The following is a 13,973-nucleotide window of genomic DNA, read 5'->3' as shown; positions in this document are numbered from 1 at the left end:
AATTAGATATGATATGAATGATCTGATCATGATGAATTAAAAAATATGCATCCAGTGCTTCCACACACAGAGACACACAACCCAGCCACTGGCGCGGAGAAATGCACTCCTGGTATGAACGGCCAAGCGCCTGCGGACGGGCAACATATCGGGGTGCAGTTTTGCAGTGATGAATAAAAGCCTTAAGCAAAAATTAAATTGCAATTGCTCAGGTGTCCTTGAGCCACTGATGGGGAGCGTCTGCAGGTGAACGTGGCCCCTAATGAGAAGATACCATTGAGGAGATCAACAACGTGTTAGATCAAACTAAAGACAGCCATGACTATATCATGTGGGAGGAGGCAGGAAATGGAGACCGAACACTTATTTGTGTTCTCAGCCTGTGAAAGTTAATGAAGCCTGGAAATATGATCATTTTTCCTTCAAATATAGCCCGGCTAGCTCAGTCGGGAGAGCACGAGACTCTTCATCTCAGGGTCGTGGGTTGGAAACCCACATTGTGTGGAGGTGTTTTGAGAGGAGGGAAACCTCTGATTTGAGCGCAGTGCTATAGTTAATGCATAGTCCTATCAAACTTGCCCTCTAAAACACCTACATCTGATAGTAAAGCTAGAAAATTGAGAGAAACAAAATAAAATTGAGTGATACTCCCCTCCGACCAAACTGAAAACAAAGATGTTTAGGGGAAAACATCAAGAAAAAGTGACAGATTTGAAGAGTAAAGTAGAAAAATAGTGACAGAAAAAGAGAAATTTCAGAAAGAGAGACAGAGTTGTAAGCAGAAGACAATGGGCTTATTGTTGTGGGCGCATGCAAAATAAGATCCTTGTCCCCATCTGTTTGGATTTGTGTTCATATATGGTCTAAAGAGAGAGAGAGAGTGTGTGTGTGTGTGTGTGTGTTAGACAGCTTTCCAACTCAGTGCAGGTGTGCTGTTGATAGTTTTATCAGCGCTGGATCGAGGCTCCTGAGAGGAGGAGGAGAGAGTAGGTCGGAGTGGAAAGGAGAGAGAAAGGCAGCTTCAGTAATGATTTCGGTGTTTTTACGGGCTGTTCCATTCATGTCCCCTTATAGTACGGCGCAGAGCCAAAACACTGAGTGCATGCTCTCCAATTTATGTTACAACGTCATAGTTTCCCTCTAATATTACTACCTTTCTGACATGTTGCTCTCTTTGTGTGATGTTGGTGCAAACCTTGGAAAAACACAGAGCTTCGAGAACTCAAGTGAGAGTAGATTTAGATGGCAGAGCGTGGAAGCAGCTCGATTGCCAAGTTTCTCAACCCTGAGGCTTGATCTCGAGTCTGGGCTGGGTAAACAACCCAATCGCCAGAGTAAATGTTGGCATTGTACGTTTCTGAAAACCACAGATACATTATATTTGTGTGTTGTTATGAAGCAGATTTGTTGAAACTTAATGTTTCAACAATGCTGTGGTTAACACAGCTGTGGTTAGTTTTAGGTGCTTGGATATGGTGTGGAAAGAGATCATGTTTTGGCTTAAAATATCCGGTTTTGGTGCCACAATCAAAGCTGGAAATGCAGTGATGGTTTTGTAAAAAAATTAAAATTAAAAAAGCAGCCACTTTTTGTGGCACCATCCCAACAGGACACACAGGGATGTCTTGTTAAGAACAACCATTCTTGGCGGCACTATTCGTGGTAAAATCTCAAAGCAGATGGAGACGTAGCAATGGTGTTTTTCTTAAATAACCCATAAATTGAGGATCGGCTGCCTCCCCCAATCTGTTTTCACATTATCTGATTTGGCCCCCGTTCAAAAAAGTTTGGACACACCTGGCTTTAACCTTTTTTTATGGAGTAAATCTTGATTGCACAATGTAATGGCTACAGAATAATAACATATCAGCATTTAGATTGGTGCCTGCAGTTCTGTCTGCCATTGGGTACAACTTTGCAGGAAAATTAAGGCTCGATTTATGGCTCAGAAGAAGTGCGTCAACTATTGCACAACCAAAACAGGAGGATAGCACTTTTGTTTTCCCCAGTGGCTATCAGTAGCTACCCCCAGTAACGAAATGGTGTGATTGTAAGCTCTTTGTCGTTACTATCTCCAGTAGCAGACACAGCGGACGGAGGAAAAAGCAAAGTAACTGTGGAAACTGTGGTAGTTGCTCGGCTCTGAGGAAAACAGGAATCGATCCGGTTGTTTTTGAGACGGCGATGCCAACAATAATACCACTTGGAAACATTATGGAGGAGGGGGAGTTGAAAAGTGATGTTTCCATATCGTCCATTCAGAGCTCTTTCTGTGCTCTTGACAACTGAATGTACATAACTATCATTGTGTAAAATGCTCTTGAAAGTCAAAATGGTAAACCAGTGCATGTTTTAAATCCATTATTCCTGATAAAGGAAATTGCTTATTGTCATTATTAGGTTGGAATACTGGATTTTATGTAAACTGAGATCAGTGTTGAGCTTTTAACACACCAGTGCTCAGTAACTGGGGCTCCTCTGGTCAGATGCTGTGTGTCTTGTGGCTGTTTGGTGTGTGTCTGTCCTCTTGTACCAGCCAGCCGGATTTATATAACCGTTTCAGGCTCTATAAAGTGCCCAATAAACCACTTTTACTGTTAGTGTAGGACACTGAGCATACAGCTGGTGACCGCTACCACTCACCATACACACACACATGCACACGCACACGCACACACAAACAGACCAGTGACAGTCACATACTTCCTGGTCAGACACATTTTGAGGGCTGCTGGAGTCAGGACCTCTGCCAAACTCTAACCCCATGTCACCCCACCCTGCTGCCCCGATGACATCACTGCATAGCCCTGAACCACCAGTTCAGAAAGACCTAAAACATGCGCGCACACACAAACACACACACACACACACACACATGTGCAGGCGTCGAGAATGCAGGAAGTGCAGACACCATAACGAATACCACAGGGTCACATTTTGACTGCACACATACTGTACATGCAGAAATACACACACACACACACACACACACACACACACACTTGACCATAATGACTACTGCATGGCCACACTGCATTGTCAACACACACACGGACAGAGCCTCTTTAGTGCAGGCCGCTGCCTCCAAGTCAAGTCACTCACTTAAATTACAGTTTGTACAGTTTGTTTGTACATTTTTTGTGAATATTAAGAAAGGCGATCAAAAAGCCACAGTATTTATTCGTCTCTGTTTTCTATACTCGATGTTGAGATTAACAGATGGGCTCCAGACTCAAATGTTTTCTCAAAAGCCCAAAATCTAGGCTTTTCCCTGAAGAAACCAATAATTGAGTTAAATGTTAGAGTATTAAAGACCACACTACCCTGTATTGTTGCAGATCCTTGATTTGCAGTTAAAGCAACCCACAGTATTATGGGATGGATTCAAACGTAGCAGATTTGTCAGACAGACATTCATTCTGTGAACTCTACTCCAGCATAGTGACGAAAATAGGTTTCAATATAGGTAATGCTGTTTACGACAATTTCCCACCAAGCGGCAACCTCCTGGGTTAAAAAAATTAAAGCCAGCATTGTTGAAATGTAAAGAAATGTAAAGTTTCAACATATCTGCAACATAATAATGTTAAGTAACCTATCTGTGGTTTGCAGTAACACACACAGCCAACACTGAATCTGGTGATCAGGTTGTTCACGTAACCAAGCCAATGTGCAAAAAACTGCAGCTCCTCTTATGGCCACTAGGGGCTGGCCCCGTATGTGAGTCAATCTTTGTTCAACTTTACAGTCGAAATAAACATGTGTACAGTATTGTACAAAAAATGATGATTACAAACAAGCTAAAAGTGAATTGTGAGAATAAACTACAAATTAGTCTGGTGGTGTGTGTACAACTGATACTGTAAATAATACTCATTTTAATTATGGCTAAATCTATGAGTTTAAATAATAATAATAATTTATTAATAAACTGGTCTATAAAATGTAAGAAAATTGTGGGAAAATACCCATCAAATGATTGTATCTCAACAACAGTCCAGAATCCAAAGAGATTTAAGTTACAGAAAAATTATAATAAAAAATAAAAAAACCAGCAAATGCTCACTTTGCAGAAGCTGGAATCAGCGATTGTTGGGAGTTTCTGCTTAAAAACTGACATAAGCAACATATTTCTATAAAAAGTTTACACAGATCTTTCTCTGCCAAGTGAGCGCCATCATCCTAAAGACAAACTGACTAAAGGGATGCAAACAAAAGGCACACACACACGGACAGGAGGGGTTAAGCCGGCCGCTGTCATACACTGTCCTGAGAGGAATTCCCAGAATTCAAGTAAACCAATCAGAGACCAGCGTTTAAAATACTGGCTCTTCAACTGAAGAGGCCATCCTCTTCACATGCACCACCGTCTGTGAGAGTCCAAGTCAGTCATTAGTGCTCCCAGTGGACTAAAACACACACGTTACACTATCATGTAACACATCCAGCGTTAAAGACCCCCCTGCTCCTCAGACACCTAGAAATACACACAGAAACACACACTCAGACGCTTTGTCTTCCAATCTGACCTGTTTTTATGCAGATTTTTCACTTAAAAGTTTGTGAAAACCCTTAAATTGCTACTTAACGGTCACTTTCAGAGTCTGAACATATGGGACACACACACACACAGACTTTACAAAACACTCTTGAACAACCTTGAGGATCCATTGATGCTTGCAGACACCCCATCTTCTCATATATCGAGCGTGGAGACACACAACACACACACACTTACCCCGCTTCCCTAATTACTGTGTCCTGTGGGATGAGACACTCAAGCAGCACTTCACTGTTTGCATAAAGAAAAAGGTCTTTCTCACCATAGAGGGCAGACAGGCAGACAGACAGACAGACAGACAGACAGACGGGGGGGAAGAAAAGAAAACAACAATGAGAAAATGTTGAGAATTCAGACTTGATGGCCCTGGACAGGACAATCTGTTTGTGGTTTTTCCCTGCATAAATCTAGTTTTCGGTTTAGTTACAAGATTCAAGATTCTGACAGAAAATCACCTTTAGTTAAAAGCTCAAATAACATCATTAACATTCACACCCATTAGACTCAAAAACATACCAAAAGCAAACGTTTACATGCAAATAAAACTACTTTGGCATTCGGGACAAATCATTATTTTGTGTATGAGCATCTATTTCTTCATTCATAGCAACTTTTCATGTACCAACATATAAGCCAAAGGCATTCTCAAGTTTACCCAACTGGTTTTTGATATAGCGATAAAAGCCTAAAACCATTTTATCTTCAAGCTAAAGTGAAAATATCAAGTTTTTCATGCAACAACGGCGAAACAGCAAAAACGGATTCTAAAAAAACATCCTAAACATCAATCCAACATGATGCAGGTCTGACAGAAAGTAAAGAAAGACCAGAAAAGTGGACAAAAGGGGGAAAAGAAAAATGTTTGTCATGAGTGAAACAGGGAGAGGGAGGGAAGAGAAAGACCAGAAGTTGAATTGGTCGACAGCGCGGGAGGAGGAAGAGAGATTATCTCTCTCTAATGGCTAACATGATGACAGCAACGCTTTTCACCACCTCTATCTACACATCTAATGTTACTATCTGCCTTTTTCACAGACACAGACACACACACACACACACACACACACACACACACACACACACACACTTCCTCTCCTCCCGCAGACCTGTCAGTGTGCTCTGCAGCTCAGGTGGGTTTCAGACTTTAAATCCATGAAAAGTGTACAGTGAACCGGAGATGTCACCACATTGATTGGTCTTTACGAACAAGAAAATGTGGCAAAAAAATAGTTTCCACATACTGAAACATGTTTTTATAATGTCTAATAAAGAATCACATGTTCTTTTATTGTGAAATCTCCCTTTCCTGATCGTTTTTGTCTCTACTGAGAAAGACATGTCACACTTAATGACACTGGTCCAGTAAATGAAGGATACATTTTAAAAATGATGCATGTCTTTGGTTTTTTATGATTGAAGTTCAAAGTTCTCCCTGCCTCTGGGCTATGTGAGGAACAAATGGACTGTATCTAAATCAATGCGAGTTCAAAGGTCACTAAAAAGCCTTGTTAGGTCCACTGATCTGTGGATGTCTCGTCAAATAAGACAAAACACAGATCAAATCAACCACCTATAACCCACACATACACTCCATGCATGCATATTTATACATGTATAAAGTCACAGTTTTTGTCTTGTTGACGACTACTTTAATTCAAATATATATTTTGGTGGCAGTACGCACAGAGCCGGATAATCAGAATGATACTCACACACCACTTGATTTGCCTCCTGTGTGGTGCAGGTAATTAATTCCCACAGAAATTCAATTTTGAGGAAAAAATGTTTATTCCCACCCACACTTTTCACCTCTGCATCAATTTATTCAAAAAGTATTAACGTTTCACTCATATGGACTTCTCTGTGGCCAGGTCCTCAACACTTTTTAGTGTGTTTAAGAAATAGGGCACATATGATACAATACGTTTTGAAAATAAGGACCATTGAGTTTTTGTTACTTTACAATGAGCCATTTTATCTACATAGAGAGCCGGTCCTCATCTGCTGAGATCAGGCAGAAGCCCAAAATGGACTAATCAAACGCTGGCTCGATAGAGTCACTGGCGTCAGCAACCGCAGTTAGCAGCCCCTTCAAAACAAAAGCGATGTTTTTACGCAAAACTGCTTTATTCAGTGTTCAGTATTTCACTGGTTTTGTTGTTTAAGTGAGAAAATGATCTCTGCAGATTATTCGGCTCCTACGAAAACAAAATAAATTCTTGAGCAATAAAGACTGAAGGAATGCTAAAAAGCAGCAGTTTCAGCTGGTTGTAATCTGCAGTTGTCATCACTAGATGCCTCTAAATTTCTGCTAATTTGAAGTAATCATATATTGTATTCTGTGTCACGTGTCTATAAATGTCTTTGACAATACACCACTTCAGCGTCATGAACTACAATATGTCCTCACTCAGCTCAGGACATCCCAAAAAAATATTTTGCACCTCAGTGGGACTATTCCTTATAAAATAATGGTTAAATAACAGCTGACCTCTGACCTACAGCTGCCACCTACTGAACACAGTTTTCACAAGCCACACATGCTTAAAAAGGCCAACAAGCTAAATGTTAAGCACCTATATCATCTGTTATGCAGCTTTACCTCAAAATATGGACATCGTCCTCCTTGTGTTTATAATACCTGTCACAATCAAAGTGAACTCGGTCCTGCCACAGTTACAGTCAGACTTGTGTCAGTTGTTCAGCCTCCGGCTCTGATGGAGGCAGGCAGAGCCACTTCTCTATACTGAGAGAAACATTTGTGCAACATTTCGACCAAAATAGTCCTGGTCTGCACCGCAAAGCAAGAGAGCTGCCTTCATTTAGGCCGATGGGGTTGGCAGATCTCACACACACACACACATACACATATATATGCACAAACACACTGCACTTCACCACTGTCATATGGGAGCCAAAGTCATGAAATAAGCCCATTCTGTAAGAAGACTGTGACAGCGGAAACATTGTGGAGACAAAAAGTTCAAATGCAGCGAAGTCCACAACCCATTGGAGCAAGTTTAAAACAAACTTTTTTCACACTGACCTCTGATATGTGTGTGTTCACTGCAAAGTGACTCAAAATAGTGAAGTTCAGATCTGTTTAAATCCAACAAGCCCTGCAAACTTATGAAACTTCTCACAATTGTCACGTCAAAGATGACAGACCCCCAAAACTGACGGAAAATAAAAGGTTTGATGCATCACAGACAAAGCTTTGGCAGGCGGAAAATTACACTTCTTAAATCCCCATTACAGACCTCCACAGCATGATTTGAGTGCTTCTGCGGAGTGTGTAATTAAGCTACAATTATCTTGTATCGTTCAAAAACTTCTCTTTCAAAATTACTGAATCAAATGTATGTAGTTCCTACCTGTTCAGTTGTTGCTCAGCTCTCCAGGAAAAGTTTCTCCTCCGACCATTTGAAGCGCTCCAGTCCGAAAAGTGTGCCTCTCAGTCCGGCTAGGAAGCTACACACAGGTCGGTGTTTTTATCTCGAGGGAAACCCCGTCGGGCAGAGCTCCCACTGTGTCATGTACCTACTAAATCTTCCAAGTGTCACTTTTTGGACACATTAAACGTCATTCCTTTCAATTCTCGATCACCTTCACGTAGAAGTATCGCAGCAAAGTCCCAAAAGTCGGTTTATGTGCACGTAACACAGCCTCCGGCGGTTCCTTGGACCTGTCAGTCCCCCAAAAAGTCCCAAGTTGTCACGCAGAAATGTGGAGATCGAGTCAGAAATGAGTGGCACGCGCTCCCCGATGTGTGCTGCTGTGCGCGCGGTGTCCTCGGCAACAGGTGTCAGAAATAAAGTGAGATTTCTTCACTGCCATCACAAGTTTCCAAACGCTCTCCAGCTAATTACGCACGCAGGGAGGGAGGGGGAGGAGGAGGAGGGAGGAGGGAGGAGGGTGCTCTCCTAACTTTTTTTTTATCTAGAAACACGAGAGAGAAGTTTGAGACAGAGCGAGCGCGCGCACTGAAACAAAAGAAGTTGCCTGTTTGTGAGTGTGAGCAGTCTGCTCTGATGTGGGAGCTGCTCTGCCCACCGGCGGAGAAAGAGGAAGACAGAGAGAGAGAGAGTTTTACGCTGAAACACAAGAGGACACATGTGAGTCTCTCAACCAGGATACGCGGATAACTCGTGAGGATAAAACCTCTGTCAGAAGTGGGATTCGAACCCACGCCTCCATTCGGAGACCAGAAGTCCCATATCTGACTCTCGGGAAGGTATTTACCTTGAGTCTGGCGCCTTAGACCACTCGGCCATCCTGACAGCTTGATTGTCATATAAATTATACTCACGTTGTTGTTCCTCAACCAAATCTGGCCCCTGATAGGGTGCTGTGGCGCCCAACCATTTTCTCAATAAAAAATTCTCAATAAAAATAAAATGAGTCACACTGTTTTTGTACTTTGAGTATGCATAAGGTGCCAGAGTGCACAAAACAACATTAAATTAGAGCTTATTTTTCAAAACAAAGTACAAGTGCATGATCCCCGCCCCACCCAACAGAGGTCCTAGCTAAGCCCCTAATATCCTAAAATCCTTGAAATGTCCTACAATACCAGAAACGTCCTAAAATCCAAGACGTCCAAAAATCTTAGAAATGTCCTAAAATCTAAGAAATGTCCCAAAATCCTAGAACTGTCAGTTTAATAAAACTCACCTGTGCAGTTTGCTCAACGTTGGACCCTTTGAGACCAAAATTGCACGAAATTAGTAAAAATAAATAAATAAACATAAAACAACATAAAGAAAAAGTACTAAAACATTTCAATAATTCTCTAACGTAATTTTAAATATGTAATTGTGATAATTATAAATATAGTGTTTCCCTTTTTCCCCTCGTATGTTTTTCTCTAGATTTTTTTAAATAGTAATTTTCTAAATCCAATAATTTCTTGCAATCCATGGAACATTTCTTACTTCTTTACTTTCTTCTTCAGTGGCTAATTTCTTCCCATGTTTTTGAAAGAAACAGAACCAGTTTGCTCAGGTTTCAGGTGTTTTACATGTAGCGGGCATCTGAAAACAGCACAAGAAACCAGGATACACGGGTAGCTCGTGAGGATAAAACCTCTGTCAGAAGTGGGATTCGAACCCACGCCTCCATTCGGAGACCAGAAGTCCCATATCTGTATCGCAGGAAGGTATTTACCTTGAGTCTGGCGCCTTAGACCACTCGGCCATCCTGACAGCTTGATTGTCACATAAATTATACTCACCTTGTTGTTCGTCAATCAAATCTGGCCCCTGATAGGGTGCGGTGGCCCCCAACCATTTTCTAATTCTCAATAAAAATAAAGTGATTCACACTGTTTTTGTACTTTGAGTATGCATAAGGTGCCAGAGTGCACAAAACAACATTAAATTAGAGCTTATTTTTCAAAACAAAGTACAAGTGCATGATCCCCGCCCCACCCAACAGAGGTCCTAGCTAAGCCCCTAATATCCAAAATCCTTGAAATGTCCTACAATACTAGAAATGTCCCAAAATCCTAAAGTTGGCCTAAAATCCTAGAATTGTCCTAAATTACTAGAAAAGCGCTCAAATCCTAGACACGTTCTAAAATCCTATAAACTTCTTAAAAGCCAAGAAACGTCCTAAAATCCTGAAAAATGTATGGAGCTGCAGTGATGAGCTCAGCCTCATGAGGTAAAAGTGGCCCCAGAGCAAAGCAAGTGGAGTGTAACTGCGGTAAGCGGTCTGTTTGGAGTTTACAGCAGATGTTTTAATATTTTGTGTCATTTTGCCTGTAAACTCAGATTAAAGACTGTCAGATTTCTAATGAAAAGCTTGATGCAGTTCACCTGAGTAGCTGACTCAGTGCCGATTAGTAATATTTGTCAGTTTAACTCAGTCTGAACATGTAATCATGGAGAAACCTGCAGATGAACTCTATGTCCAGGGTGGGATTTGAACCTACAGCTTAATTTGGAGACCAGAAGTCCCATAACTCTTACTTAGGAGAGAGTGCACGGTTTAGTTTAGTGCCTCCGACCACTCGGCCATCCTGACAAGTATGAATATAAATAAACTTCACCTCAGATTTAACTTCATTTGATAGTTACTAGTTATTGTTATGAATTTACCCTTTACCCATAAAATAATTTTGCACATGTGGCTGCAGATTCAAATGTGTGGAAACACATTAGGGCTGCATGTGAAAAAATGTATTTAAGCTCTGAGGTTAAAGTTAAAATCCTGAACTTAAAAATTTATTTTTCACATGTGGCTAATCGTCTGTATAAATGCTGCCAACTCAATAGGGTGTATTGCTTCCAAAATACAATAAAATATGACTTATGCCAAAAATCAGCTAATTGATCAGTTTAATAAAACTCACCTGTGCAGTTTGCTCAACGTTGGACCCTTTGAGACCAAAATTGCACGAAATTAGTAAAAATAAACAAATAAACATAAAACAACACAAAGAAAAAGTACTAAAACATTTCAATAATTCTCTAACGTAATTTCAAATATGTAACTATGATAACTACAAATATAGTGTTTCCCTTTTTTCCCCTCTTATGTTTTTCTCTAGATTTTTTAAAATAACAATTTTCTAAATCCAATAATTTCTTGCAATCCTTGGAACATTTCTTACTTCCTTACTTTCTTCTTCTTCTAGCGGGCATCTGAAAACAGCACAAGAAAAGTGATGTTTCTCCAGGTTTCGTTAACCAGGTTTGCATGATTTTTTTCGAGGAGAAATTTGTTTTGCACATATTTTATCAAACCTCGGGGACGAAAACTGTAGGTAAAAGCTTTGTGAGGAGTGGAATCAACCCTGGCCCGCTCTGCCATCCTAAGGCAAATTTTGATTTGTCAAAAAGAGTTTCTGCAAGCTTTGCTCGTGTTACCCTGTGAAACCTTTTCTAACTCAACGTGAACCTGAATCTCTCCGTCCCTATCAGTGGCTGGGACATGGCAGCCGGGGGAGAAACCTTCTCTGAAAGCAATAAAAGTCGCAGGAATGCACAGACGGAGGGGGAAAAGAAGATAAGGAAAACGTCCTCGGTGTTGCTGGATGTTTGGACTGTCGGTGGCTAACAGCTTATTTTAGGAGCTCCACTCCTCTCACATTGTTTTTATTTCCTCTCAAAAGTTTTTCCTACTGCTCACTGCCTCCTTCTGTCCCGTCCATCTCGCCAGCTCCCTCCCTCTCCCCTCCACTCATCCCACCTACAGTCCAGTAATTCATTTACTTTACAAACCGTTTATTAGAGAGAATAATGTAAATGTCACAAAACAAGTTCAAACCACAACTGAAATCATTAATTATTAAGCTTGACAACATGTAACAGAGAGCGAGTGTGTTTCAAGTCGAGCCGCTGTTTGTTTTGGTCTCCCTCTCCTCTCTCTGTTTTCTCTTTCTCTCCGTCACCCTCTCCTTCTTTTTCTTTGCAGTCATGTGTGATGTGATGTGTGATGATTGAAACCACATCTACCCAAAGCCAACGCAGGCCCTCCCCACTTCCTCTGCAGTCACTCAACTTTTATTTCTCCTCCCGGTCTCTCGTGTGTCTCAGCGCTCCGTAGATCCCTTTAACATCCTGCTCAGTTGTTTAGTAGAGTAAGTTTTGAGTCACTGTATGTTCAAGAAAAATGTGTTGAATTCAACCTGATTGAGCCATCTCTACCACTCGGTTTACATTTGTTATTCTAAAAAAATCCACTAGGTGTCGCTTTGTCTTTAAATAGTTTGCCCTTTCAGTTCACCTCCGACAGGAAGTCAGTAACCAGAAAAATCACACCAGACATGAGGGCTCTGTGTGGCGTGATGTTCAAAGGTTGGCGTATTTATCTGACGTTATAGTTTCAAAGGTCTTACTGAACACATTTATGTAACTATATGATATGGGTAAAATATTTTTTAAAAAAAACACGCTCAACCAAACAGCTGTTTTGTCCTTTTATGGTAAAGGTAGTGAAGCAAAGCTAATAACATTAAAATGGACTATTTTATAAGATATAAATTAACTTCTGATAATTTATTGTTGTTAAATGATACATTTAATGTTATCCATTATATATACAATGAAAAAAATTATAAGTATGATTTAGATGTAGATTTTTTTTACTGTCTAAATGATTGCGTTGGCCTTTTATGGTAAAACTAGCACTGCTAAGATAATAAATTTACATTTTTCATGAAATAAAAAAGGGATAAACATTCACTGTTGTTCATACCATATATTTAACGTTATTCCATTATGTATTTGATGAAAGAAATTATATCAGTATGATACATCAAAGTACTTATTCTATAGCCACAAATTGATAAATGTTGATATAAGACATAACCAGCATTATAACAGTAAATGATCTGTAAATTTGATTTTTTCTTTTCTTTCTGTTTTACCATTACCATGAATGGCCATCTCAACTGTCTATATTAATTATATATATATATATATATATAAATGTGGAATATTAAAAAAACAGAGAGATTTTTGTTATTATAGCTCCAAGGACATAAAATTGTCTTTTTTTTAGTGGGGACCTCAAAGGGATATAGTCCACATCATATACAGTATACATGGAAAGACTGTGTGCAGAATGTTTTTTTTAACTACACACATGTTCAAATGTTATCTCAAGGACATCTGTGTTTTTTGTTTTGGATCACCAGTATCAGCAGGATCTTATCAACGCTCAGTCTCTGCAAAGAAAGGTGTGCTGGTGTGTGATAATGAGCTCACGATGGCTTTTTAACTGCATCAGGTCAATGAGCGGTTACGCTGCCACTTACAGAAAAGTGCCAAACTATTAAAACTTGTGCTGTCTCCAAATAGTATTCAGTTAGTATTGTGCACTCATGTTCTCTAGTATACTGTAGTTTCATGTACTTTCTGTTTTGTGATTAAATGTAGGTCTATTCATAGTTATGATTATGAAACTTGTCAATAATAGGGATGGGCATGACTGCTTGAGAACTCAAGTACTCAATTTGGACATCAGTATTTGATCAACATTACGCACAGCCGCAGATAAAGTTGTTTTCAGTCAGACGTCACTCGATCTAACGTTACAGGCAGAATGGCAACAAAGAGTAATGTTTGAAAAAGGCCAACAAAATAAACAAAAACCAATGTACAGTGTTTGCTATGTAATGTTAAAGTTTTATATCATAGCTAATCCATATAGTTTGCACTGCACAGAAAGGTAGGCTTACCCATTTTCGCTTTGGTCTTCATATCGAAACCTGTACATTTTTATTTGTTAGCACTTGATAATAATTTATCGAGACAGTCGAGTACAGAAATTTATAGAGAAGTTATAGTAGCATGTTTCATTTTATATTATATACAAACAAAACTGAAAAAGGAAATGGTAAGACTTTGTAAAAATTAAACTTCACAAAAGTAATAAGCAAAATGTTTTGTCAAATATTCAATAC

The 13,973-nt window shown here is 39.9% G+C and overlaps 1 protein-coding gene and 2 non-coding genes across 3 annotated transcripts in view; all 3 read right to left on the bottom strand.

Moving 5' to 3' along the window:
- Window positions 1-8,637, bottom strand: part of wnt5b (wingless-type MMTV integration site family, member 5b) — a 100,729-nt gene extending 92,092 nt beyond the window's left edge. The window contains exon 1 of the mRNA XM_088072577.1: window positions 7,936-8,637. The gene's annotated coding sequence lies outside the window, so the exon portion shown is untranslated. The remainder of the gene's footprint in view (window positions 1-7,935) is intronic.
- Window positions 8,638-8,725: 88 nt separating this feature from the next.
- Window positions 8,726-8,841, bottom strand: trnal-caa (transfer RNA leucine (anticodon CAA)). Its single transcript has 2 exons — window positions 8,804-8,841; window positions 8,726-8,771 (listed from the first exon to the last, which is right to left on the bottom strand). It is a non-coding gene; the product is annotated as a tRNA-Leu (tRNA).
- Window positions 8,842-9,649: 808 nt separating this feature from the next.
- On the bottom strand, window positions 9,650-9,765 carry trnal-caa (transfer RNA leucine (anticodon CAA)). The gene is made up of 2 exons: window positions 9,728-9,765; window positions 9,650-9,695 (listed from the first exon to the last, which is right to left on the bottom strand). It is a non-coding gene; the product is annotated as a tRNA-Leu (tRNA).
- Between the last annotated feature and the right edge of the window lie 4,208 nt (window positions 9,766-13,973).

The sequence above is a fragment of the Plectropomus leopardus genome, chromosome 22 (assembly GCF_026936395.1).
Source record: "Plectropomus leopardus strain MGB_pleo_1.0 chromosome 22, ASM2693639v1, whole genome shotgun sequence".
NCBI lineage: Eukaryota > Metazoa > Chordata > Actinopteri > Perciformes > Serranidae > Plectropomus > Plectropomus leopardus.
This window is presented reverse-complemented; position numbering and strand designations above follow the sequence as displayed.